Below are 12,365 nucleotides of genomic sequence, written 5' to 3'. Positions count from 1 at the left end.
AAAATGAGGATGGCATCAATTAGAGAATGTCTGAACAAATTGTGGTATCTGATGGTGATGGAATACTATTGTGCTGAAAGGAATTATAATCAGGAGGAATTCCATGTAAACTGGAATGATCTCCAGGAACTGATGCCGAGCAAAAGGAGCAAAACCAGGAGAACATTGTACACAGAGACTGACACAATGTGGCATGATTGAATATAATACTCTTCTACTAGCAGCAATATAATGATCCAGGACAATTCAGAGGAATTTATGAGAAAGAACACTATCCACATCCAGAGAAAGAACTGTGGGAGCAGAAACTCAGAAGGAAAACATATGACTGATTATGTATTTCAATGAGAACATGATTAGGGTTCTGATGTCAAAAGATCATTCCATTGAAAATATGAATAACATTGTGAAATTGAGATTAGCTCCACCCTACTTATTCTTTAGAATTTTAGCCACCAGGAGTGCATACATGCCCATGTAAGGATTTAGGGGGGTTGGTGTAGGTCTATGATCCATGTGTACTAGCAAGTGGCAAATCAGAAACAATTGACTGTCCCCTGGGCAGGCCAAAGCCAGTCACTTTCTGTGAGGGTGTCTTAGCCTTGGAACTTTACTGTGGAGGAGCTTGGGCTTCAGATCTCAGACTACTTCCTTTTGGGTTGTCAGGTGGTGAGTGAAAATGCTGACTCCCTTTCCTTAGCTTTTCTAGAGACACTAGTGTCTGGAGAGGCCCCTCATCTTGGAGGAGGCCTCAGTCACTGGAACTTTTTTTAAATTTAATCCTCTGCCACTCCCCACTTCCCTTCCAGGGGCCTCTGAATTCCTACCTGGTTCAAACCAGATTAGAGAAGCTATCTTTCTCTCTTTCTCTCTCTCATTTCCTTAATTTCTTCTCTCCATTTGTAAATAAACTACCATAAAAGCCATTCTGCCTTGAGTAGTTCTTTGGGATTTAGTAATAAAATCCCTAGCAACCAATTCTCAAATATTCAGGCCAACCATAATTTTTACCCCTAACAACATGGAACTAGGTTTTGAACAATAGAACACATGTATGACCTAGTGGACTTACTTGTCTGTTCTGGGAGGAGGGAGGGAAAAGGAAAGGGAAAATCATGAGTCATGTAACCATGGAAAAATATTCAATTTTTAAAAATTATTTAAAAAAAGAAAAGCATTTCACTTAAGAAGAAGGAAATGGCAAAAAAAAAGATATAAATAGAATTTTAAAAGAAACTTGAGCCCCTTCTAGAAGATGGTAAAACTGGATTTTCTAAGGAAGAAACAGCTTATTGTTCTCTTAAAAAAAATATATATATATATATGTATATTAGAATCACAGAAGCTATCATGTAGGATCTCATTGAATAATGGCTGAGAAAGAAGATACAATTAGCACTATTGAATAATTTCCTGCTCTAGATTACTGAGCTATCTATTTGTCCAACTGATAAAAATAGAGAGATTAATTGTCATCCTAGAGCATGTATTCAAAACATAACTGAGAACTGCCCAAGAGTTATTAAAAATATGCTAAAAGTAGCTTCTTCTGATAATTCACCTCAGCACAAATGAGAATGATAGAAGGAACATAAAAATGGTTGAAAATCACTATGAACTTTTAAAAAATGTACTGTTGGTCATTGGGACAAAATGAATATTTCCCTTATTTTCCTATTAAAAGTAAGAGATAATAAAGAAGAAAATTAATTTGATAAACAAACAGTTGACTAAAATTATGGTATCTGAGTACGGTATTTATATTTTTAGATGAGAGTTTAACATATAATGTTAATAGATACCTGATAAGAGAGAAAGTATAACTAACAAAGACTGGTCAGAATGTATTTTCAAAATTAGATTACATCTCAGATCACAATTCAATGAAAATAATAATTAGTAAGGGAACATGGAGAGGTAAATCAAAAATTAATTGGAAATTAATAACAATTCTCTAAAACTGGTTAGTCAAAGAACAAATATTAGAAACAATTAACAATTTCATTGAAGAAAATGACAATGATGAGACATTCTTTCAAAACATATGGGATGCAGCCAAAGCACTACTCAGGGGGAAATTTATATCCTTAGTTCATATATTAACAAATTAGGGAAGGCAGAGGTCAATGAATTGGGCATGCAAATTAAAAAACTAGAAAGTGAACAAATTAAAAATCCTCAGATGGTGATTAAATTAGAGATACTAAAAATCAAAGGAGAAATTAATAAAATTGAAAGTAAAAAACTATTGATTTAATAAATAAGACTAGAAGCTGGTATTTTGAAAAAAACAAATAAAATAAAAATAAAATAAAATACACTAAGTACTGGTCAGTCTAATTTAAAAAAAGAAAGAAGAAAACCAAATTTTAGTATCCAAGATGAAAAGGGAGACCTCACCTCTACCAAAGACAAAATTAAGGCAATCATTAAAATCTATTATGCCCAATTATATGGCAACAAATATGGAAATCTAGGTGATATGGATGAATACTTACAAAAATATAAACTGCCTAGACTAACACAGGAAGAAATAAATTACAAAAAAAAAACATATATCAGAAAAAGAAATTGAACAAGACATCAAAGAACTCCCTAAGAAAAAATCCTCTGGTTCAGATGGATTCACAAATGAATTCTATCAAACATTCAAAAAACAACTAATCCCAATATTACACAAACTATTTGAAAGAATAAGCAAAGAAGGAGTTCTAACAAATTCCTTTCATGACCCAAATATGGTTCTGATTCCAAAGCCAGGCAGGTCAAAAACAGAGAAAGAGAACTATAGATGAATCTCCTTAATGAATATAGATACAAAAATCTTAAACAGGATACTAGCAAAAAGACTCCAGCAAGTCATCACAAGGGTTATTCACTATGACCAGGTAAGATTCATGCCAAGAATGCAAGGATGGTTCAATATTAGGAAAACCATCCACATAATTGACCATATTAACAAGCAAACCAACAAAAATCACATGATTATCTCAATAGAGGCAGAAAAATACTTTGATAAATGCATATCTAAAACCAAAAGCAAACATCATCTGCAATGGGGATAAACTAGAAGCCTTCCCAATAAGATCAGGAGTGGAACAAGGATGCCCATTATCACCTCTATTATTTACCATTATACTAGAAACACTAGCAGTAGCAATTAGAGAAGAAAAATAAATTGAAGGTATTCAAATTGGCAATGAGGAGACCAAGCTACCATTCTTTGTGGATGATATGATGGTTTACTTAAAGAATCCTAGAGAATCAACCAAAAAGGTAGTCAAAACAATCAACAACTTTAGCAAAGTTTCAGGATACAAAATACACCCGCCTAAGTTATCAGCATTTCTATATATCTCCAACCCATCCCACCAGCAAGAATTAGAAAGAGAAATTCCATTTAAAATCACCCTTGACAATATAAAATACTTAGGAATCTATCTGCCAAGACAAACACAGGAACTATATGAACACAACTACAAAACACTCACCACACAATTAAAACTAGATCTAAACAATTGGAAAAAACATTGATTGTTCACGGGTGGGATGAGCTAACACAATAAAAATAATAATCCTTCCCAAATTAATTTACTTATTTAGTGCCATACTCATTGAACTACCAAAAACCCTTTTTAATGAATTAGAAAAAAAATTACAAAGTTAATTTGGAAGAACAAAAGATCAAGGATATCCAGGGAAATCATGAAAAAAAAATGCAAAGTAAGGAGGACTTGTTATCCCGGATCTCACACTATACTATAAAGCCATGGTCATCAAAACAATTTGGTACTGACTAAGAGACAGAAAGGAGGATCAGTGGAATAGACTTGAGGTAAATGACCTCAGCGAGACAGTCTATAATAAGCTCAAAGATCCCAGTTTTGGCTACCAAAACCCACTATTTGATAAAAACTGCTTGGAAAATTAGAAGACAATATGGGAGAAATTAGGTTTGGATCAACATCTCACAATCTATACCAAGATAAACTCAGAATGGGTGAATGACCTGAATATAAAGAAGGAAACTATAAGCAAATCGGGAGAACATATAATAGCATACTTGTCAGATCTGTGGAATAGGAAAGACTTTAAAACCAAGCAAGAGCTAGAGAAAATCACAAAATGTAAAATCAATAATTTTGATTACATCAAATTAAAACGTTTTTGTCCAAGCAAAACTAATGCTTCCAAAATTAGAAGGGAAGCAACAAATTGGGAAACAATCTTCATTACAGAAACCATTGAGAAAGGTCTAATTACTCAAATTTATAAAGAGCTAAACCAATTGTACAAAAAATCCAGCCATTCTCCAATTGATAAATGGGCAAGGGACATGAATAGGCAATTTTCAGTTAAAGAATCAAAACTATTAATTAGCACATGAAAAAGTGTTCTAAATCTCTTATAATGAGAGAAATGCAAATCAAAACAACTCTGAGGTATCACCTCACACCTAGCAGTTTGGCTGACATGACAGCAAAGGAAAGTAATGAATGCTGCAGGGGATGTGGCAAGGTCATGACATTAATTCATTGCTGGTGGAGTTGTGAACTGATCCAACCATTCTGGAGGGCAATTTGAAACTGTACGCAAAGGGCGCTAAAAAACTGTCTGCCCTTTGATCAGCCATAGTACTGTTGGGTTTGTACCCCAAAGAGATAATAAGGAAAAAGACATGTACAAAAATATTCATAGCTGTGCTCTTTGTAGTGGCAAAAAAAATGTGATATGAGAGGTTGCCCTTCAATTGGGGAATGGCTGAACAAATTGTGGTATATGTTGGTGATGGAATACTATTGTGCTTAAAGGAATAATAAAATGAAGGTATCCCATGGGAACTGGAACAACCTCCAGGAATTGATGCAGAGTGAGAGGAGAAAAACCAGGAAAACATTGTACACAGAGATTGATACACTGTGCAATTGAATGTAATGGACTTCTCTATTAGAGGCAATGCAGTGACCCTGAACAACTTGGAGGAATCTATGAGAAAAACAACTATCCACATTCAGAGGAAACACTGTGGGAGTAGAAATACCGAAGAAAAATAACTGCTTGACTACATGATTGAAGGGATATGGTTGGGGATGTAGACTCTAAATGAACATCCTAGTGCAAACATCAACAACATGGAAATAGGTTCTGATCAAGGACACAAGTAATATCCAATGAAATTTCGGAAGGGTAGGTGGAGGAGTGGGAGGGAAATAATGTGAATATTGTAACCAAGGAATAATGTTCTAAATTTATTAAATAAACTAATTCAAATGGGATAAAAAAATAGATTACAAATCTAATCAAAGGGTATTTAAACTGAAAGGAATGGGAGATATAGAAGACTGTTTAGAGATGATCTAAATTTTTTTTTAGATTATTAACATCTATTCAATTTTCTTCCACTCTGCCACTTATTTTCAAAGTAGAAGTAAAGGTGATAAAGGATCATTTTGTGTTTTTCTTTGTGTCAGAATTTTCCATAGTCAAAAAATATTATTATCTTTGAACTGGTTATACAGTTCTCTGCATTATTAGCTAGTAGTTGGACACCAAATATACTCATTTGATATGTGTGTTTATGTAAAGACATCCAGAGGCCTTCCATTGGAGCAAAGCTCTGGAAAAACCTAAACTCCATCCAGCAAAGCTGTGGAGAAAGTAGCCCCAGTAGTAAGAGTAGACCCCAAAACAATCAAAGCCATAGTCTAGATACAGTGAGGAACATAACTTTTTTACTTCACCTGAGGTTTCTAACATCTTCCTGCCGTACTTTGTAGAAACTGATTGTTCTTCCAAAAAAAAAATTCTGAAGCAAATATTGTCTGGGAATCTGTTTAGATGGTTACAAATTGACATTGATTTATCAGCCTATAGAAAAGTCTGTCTTGATTCAGTGAGGTAAACTAAGTCCTTTGTGCTGATCTTGTAAATCATCACCAACTATTGTCTATGTGAAAAGGTTACCTAATCCATTAGCCTGTACGTGTTTCTCTATTAAGTACTAGTTATGATTAATAAACTTTACCATGATTCACAAACAGTTTGTTGTGGTCCTCCTGACTCCCAAATGTATTCATGTCATCCTTTTCACCATATCTCATTCTTCTTAGCCTTCAGGATCCCTGAAAATTTGTCTGGACCTGTCAGGACCCCCAGACATGTTTATCTGTGTATATACATGTATATATATATATGGTTATACATATTTGTAAATATAAACATATACATATTTCTATATATACATGTGTATATATGTGCACACACATCTATCTATCTATATCTATATATATATATAAATATATATATGTAATTAAAAGTAGACAATATAAGCAAATACATAACTTTTGCCAAAATGGGTGTTGGAAATTTTCTCCATTCATGCATAGCCCATCACAATTCAAACCATCTAAGATTTAGTAGATACATTTTAAGAGGTTACTTGAGGTTGGGTGACTTGTAGCAAGCCATTCATCTATCATATAGCAGAGGTAGGATGGGAGCTGAGGTCATCATGACTCTAAGACCAAAACTCTATCCACTATCACATGTTGGCTCTCTATATATCCCTCAATTAATTATTTTCACAGCTAAACTGGACTACCCTCTCTTACCTTCACCTGTCTTGTGACTCCTTGTATCTGGGTCTTAATATGCATTGTTTACTATATCAATTAAGTCCTTCCATTCTCTCTTCACCAAGGAAATATGATCTATTCTGACTTTGTAGATTATAACTCTAAATATGGAAGGGACATAGAGATAATCTATTCCATTGCCTTTATTTTAGAGGTGTGGAAATGGGGGCCCCAGAAGGCTCATAATTTGCCCATGGTCACAGAGAATAAGTACTAGAGATGGAATTTGAACTTGGGGCCTTTGATTCTAGAGACAGTGCCCTGTCTAAATTCAACTGAAATGCTATCTTCTCCATGAAACTTTTTCTGACCATCTCCCTCCTTCGCTTTTTAGCTTTTTCTTTTGGAAAGAGACCTTTAACGTCAAAGAGCACTTCTGTAGTTTTTATTATGTTTTGCTTGGGCCTCTCTAAATCACTAATCAGGACTTACTACATATCATATTTATTTTTACTGGTGCCTTTTCTTTTATTAAAACTTGCTTTCTACAGTCCAGGAACCACATTACCTTCAATCTCCCAATCTATTATAGTAGTCTTCCAAAAATAGACATTTAATACATATTTGCTAACTTTAATTGAGTTTGCACTGTATTTTTATGCATGATTATAAAAAGTTAAACTTAATATACATGTGATAATTAACTATCTTCAGCACAATAGATTTAATATTTTTCTCCTTCATAGTCAAACTAAAAGAAAAAAATCAACTACATATAACCAGAGAAACAAAAAATTTGAAAGTTGAAAGGGACCCCAATTGTCATCTAATTCAGTCTAAAGAAGGAAAGATTCCACTATAATATGCCCAATAAGTAGAACTGTCCTGTGTGTGATTTAGCCTTTCTGAAATTTATTTTCCTTACCTCTGAAATGAAGATAAGGAGTGGAGAGGGTGACCTGATAATCCCTAGATCTCATCTTCTTTTAAATGCTCGTTCCATAAGCTATTCAAGTGGTATGCTAAATATATTAGGTTTTTTTCCCCTTATATTTAGCATATTTCTTGTGTAGGTAAAAAAAATCACTTTTTTCTCAGAAAACTTAAATCTCTTAATATTGCATTTTTAAAAGCATAAACAAACATTGGGGCATTTTTTAAATTGCAATAGCAAAGCAAACACATAAAGTACATTTTTCTATAATAACAAAATTACAATTTTTCCCACTTGCTGAATGAGAAAGAAAATAACCTAAGTTCATTTTCATGCACTGATGCATTCTAAACATTGTTAATTTTTAGTTAGTGTTAAACAAACCTTAATTTTCTATGACCCCTAGGAGGTCTGCTTTTGAATTTATACAAGATGTGAGCTTCAGTGAAAGGTCTGAGGACCACTTGGAGCTATTTCAGCTTTTAGCTTAACTGGAAAAAAAGATGGGGAATGTCTACTGTATGATCCTACTCTGAGGATGGTGACTTTCTGAGAGTTTAAGGGGTTTTTAACCTGACTATGTAAACTGGTTGGGGGTAATCATGCAGCAGTAATGGAAATGCATGTAAGGCACCTGTGATTCTTCTTATCAATATAAGTAGTTCTTCCCCCAGCAGTTGTGGATATTTGATCTTTTTTTCAAAAAGAACTAGAGAAGTTTCTTTCTGATGGGCATATGAGTCAAGAACAATTCTTCCTTGAAAAAAAATTGGTGGACAATGTGAATAGATTTTCCTAGTTGTAATATTTAAAAGGAAATTAAATAAATTAAAATTCATTATCAATATTGATTCCATGCATTCTAATTGTGTGATAATAGAAAGAAGGGTTTGACCTGAAGTATACCAAGGTATTTTTTTCTAAATGGAGGGCTGTAAGCAAAAAATTTATTTTGTTCAATGAATCAACATATCCATGATTTCATCAATATGGGTATTTTCTCAAACAGTGGATTTGGTAGCTTTTCTGAACCAGATTGCCATGGATCAGAGTTCTAATACTGGAGGCAGAGGTCCTCAATTAATTCTGCCAGATTTTTGATACCTGTGTGACTTTCATTGATATACAACTTTCCTGGCCCATAGATTATCCATTTATAAAAATGAGGGAAATGGGAGTAAATGGCCTGTAGAGTAGGTATCTTATAATTCTAGATCTATTCTATCATAATGATTAAAATTTCCTTTGAGATGGTATATTAAATTATATTTATTAGTAAAAGTTGGGGCAGGAGAGAGAGGGGGGGAAAGGGAAGAGAGAGAGAGAGAGAGAGAGAGAGAGAGAGAGAGAGAGAGAGAGAGATCACTTGGTCAACTTAACAACAAAAATAGTCTCCAAGTCACTGCCAACACCAGCTTGAGTTCAAGCAGCACAGATTTTCTTCAGCTTCTGCTCCTATCTGTCTGCTTCTGCCTTTCAAGATCACCAAGTCAAGTAAGGCCAGTCAGATAAGGGTAGCAGTGCTGATCAAGGAGAGAAAGGAGTTTTGATTCAGGAAGAAAAATAAAAGAAAGAAAAAGACCATGCTATTGTCTTCTGGTTTATGGCCAGTCTTTTTTCCTTCTCCTCATAGTCTTTAATTGGACAGACTTCACTTCAGTCCTTGTTCAGGAATCCTAAATTTTAGACATGTCATTTGAGGGAACTTCCATTGGTCATGAAGTAGAGATTCAGTCATATAACTCAATGGTGTCCTATCTAATGTGGGGAGTCTGATGGAATGAGAGAATACACATTAAATTATGTTTTCACACTATGAAAATTTAAGATAATCATTGTTCAAGTGATATAAACTATATGGCAACTCAACAAGTAGAAGAATGTATTCATTAATCTTTAATAGCTAACACCTTTCACCCCACTTGCCAATATAGAAAAATATGTAGATAGAACTCATATCTTTCCATAAATTTTAACTAGCTAATCCAATACAACTCTGAATATTTCTTGAACCTAGATATCTGCCTTTATGTAGTGTCCTGTTCTTCAAAGAAAGACATTTTCATTCAGAACCCAAAATTCTCATAAATGAGAGCTCAGACTCCTGCTCCCTAGTTTTGACTATGATAATTAATCTTGAAAATAGGTCTGAATAGCTTTGAGCACTGTCAGTTTAGCTAAGGATATCTATGACCCAAGTTGAGTGAAATTTCTTCTTATTTCTTGATATCTAGACTATCACAAGTCATTCCTATCTATACCTTCCCATAAATTCTCTATGTAGGTCTTACCCATATTAAAGATGCTCTATTGGGTTTTTTGTATGTTTATTTTTTAAATGTTCTGTGAGCAGTACTGCACAGCACTTAAACTATCCATTTGCTATATTACACAATCTCAAAACTAGACTGGCTCAACTTTTCTGATCATGTATTTGCTGGATGGTTTATTCTAACCCATTGTTTGTATGCAGTTGATCATTAGTAACATGATACATGTTTAAACTTCATCTGCATTTGTTTTCCTTTGGGTTACCTGAAATTTTGAATCTTCAGAAATTGTGGTATTCCACTCTTAATTGAGCTGCAATTTATGACAATTTAATAAGTAAGTCTATTAGGAAAAAAATTTAATTCTCTCAAAATAGCTTTTTTTTTCCTTTTTGAGTAATATTAAGCTATTTGAGAGCATCTTTTCTCATATAATTGAAATCCTTGTTCTGAAGAGTTCTTATTTATTAATTAACTCAAATTCCTAAGGGGACTTCTCCAAAACTCAATATTTTGTTGAGCCAATATAACTTTTTAATGTATATAATAGAAATAAAGACAATCACTTTTCTCCTCAAATGTTTTCTAATTTAGGCTTTTAACTGGTCAGACTGACCACCTTTACATTTAGTTTAAATCAGTAGAATTTTTTTTGCTAGATTTGTTGAGCTTTATGAACATGACTTTTCTTCCTGTATTTTCATGGTGCTGATAAAAATTATATTAACACTACTTAAAAATATAGTCTCTGGGATTAGCAAAGATCTCACATTATCTATTACTTGCTCCCACTTGAACAACAAGACAGCTATCCTATCTTATCAGTCCTCAGTATCTTTTGTTTGATCTTCATCCAGATCACATCTATTAACTATGGGTGACCCTTATGGGTCTCTCCTGAACACTGTCCTTTAAATACTATTTCACTTAGTGCTCTTATAAGCTCCCATTATATTTGATTACATCCCTGTGGTGATGATTCTCAAATTAACTTTTTTAACCATAAACTCACCATAGGATTATACTCTCATCTCTAAGTGCTTTGGGGGCATCTTTAACTGAATATTTTCCATAGGCTCTTAAATTTAACATGTCCAAAATTGAGCTCATTATTTTTCTCTCCATTCCATCTCTACTTCCTACCTCCCCTAATACTGTGAAGGGTATTATCATCTTCCCAGTCCCCCAGGCTCACAGCCTAGGTGTCATCCTGGACATCTCACTTTTGCTCCACCCCCATTTCAAATATGTTGCCAAGTCCTTTTGATTTTACCCCCATAACATCTTTTGTATACTCTCCATTTTCTCTTCCAAAATTATCACCACCTTGGCTCATGACTCCATCAACTCACTCCTGGATAGTTGCTATAGTCTGATGTCTCCCTGTCACAAGTATCTTTGTATTCCAGTTCATCCTCCATTCAACTACTGAAGAGATTTACCTAAGGTATATGTCTGACTATATTGCCTCTCTACTCAATAAACTCCAAAGATTTCCTATCATCTCCAGGATCAAATATAAAAGCCTTTGTTTAGAATTCAAACATTGTTTGTCTGTGCAAAATCTTTATAATTTCATTTAATCAAAGTTATCTATTTTTCCTCCTGGGTTCCTTTGTATATCATGTTTAGTCATAAAATGTTCCTTCATCTATAGATGTGGGGATAGATAAATTTTCCCATGCTACCTTCATTAGCTTATGATAGCATCATGTATTCATGTTGATCTTTTCTTGATATGTGGTAAGATAGTTTATCTATGCCCACTTTCTGCCAGACTGATATCCAGTTTTGCCAGTCATTTTATTGAATAGTGAATTCTTACCCTACTAGTAAGGAACTATGGGTAACTATTGTCATTTACTCACATATATTATGTACCTAATCTATTCAGTTAGACAACCATTCAATTTCTTAAGTAGTGCCAGTTTTTTTCATTGTTGTTGTTGTTCATCATTCATGTTGGAAGAGGACTAATGACATCTTGATGTTGAGGTCTGATTGACTGTGGATGACCAAACCAATAAAACATCAAATTACTGTATTATAGGTCAAGCATAAATTTTCCATATAAACTTTTGGGATGGAGATGAGATGTCTCTAAATTTCTGCTTCTCATATTTCCTTTGTGCAACTTCAATTCTACTTTGTTTATATAACACAGTGCCTTCTTTGATGTGGGCAAAGCATGCTAAGCAGTCTTATACTAGGGTCTCCTATGCCTCACAATAGGTTTTTCAGAACTAAAAGTCTTGAAGGAAATCTTTAATGTGTCCTTGTACTGCTTCTTCTGACCTCTATGTATGCACTTGCCTCGTAGAAAGTTCTCCATAAAATTGGTTTTGGCATTTGGGCTACATGACCTGGCCAAAAGCATTGTGTTTTCTGCAGAAGAGTTTCAGGGCTTGGCACGTCAGCTCAAAAAAGAATCACAGTTTCCAGTACCTTATCATGATAGGTGATCTTCAGAATCTTCCTAAGACAATTCAAATGGAAGTGGCTCAATTTCCTGGCATGATGCTGGTACACTATCATGGTTTTGCAAGCACACAATAATGAAGTCAGAAAAACAGCTTTATAGACCTT

Source organism: Monodelphis domestica, chromosome 1 (genome assembly GCF_027887165.1).
Source record: "Monodelphis domestica isolate mMonDom1 chromosome 1, mMonDom1.pri, whole genome shotgun sequence".
In the NCBI taxonomy this organism is placed as follows: Eukaryota; Metazoa; Chordata; class Mammalia; order Didelphimorphia; family Didelphidae; genus Monodelphis; species Monodelphis domestica.
This window is presented reverse-complemented; position numbering follows the sequence as displayed.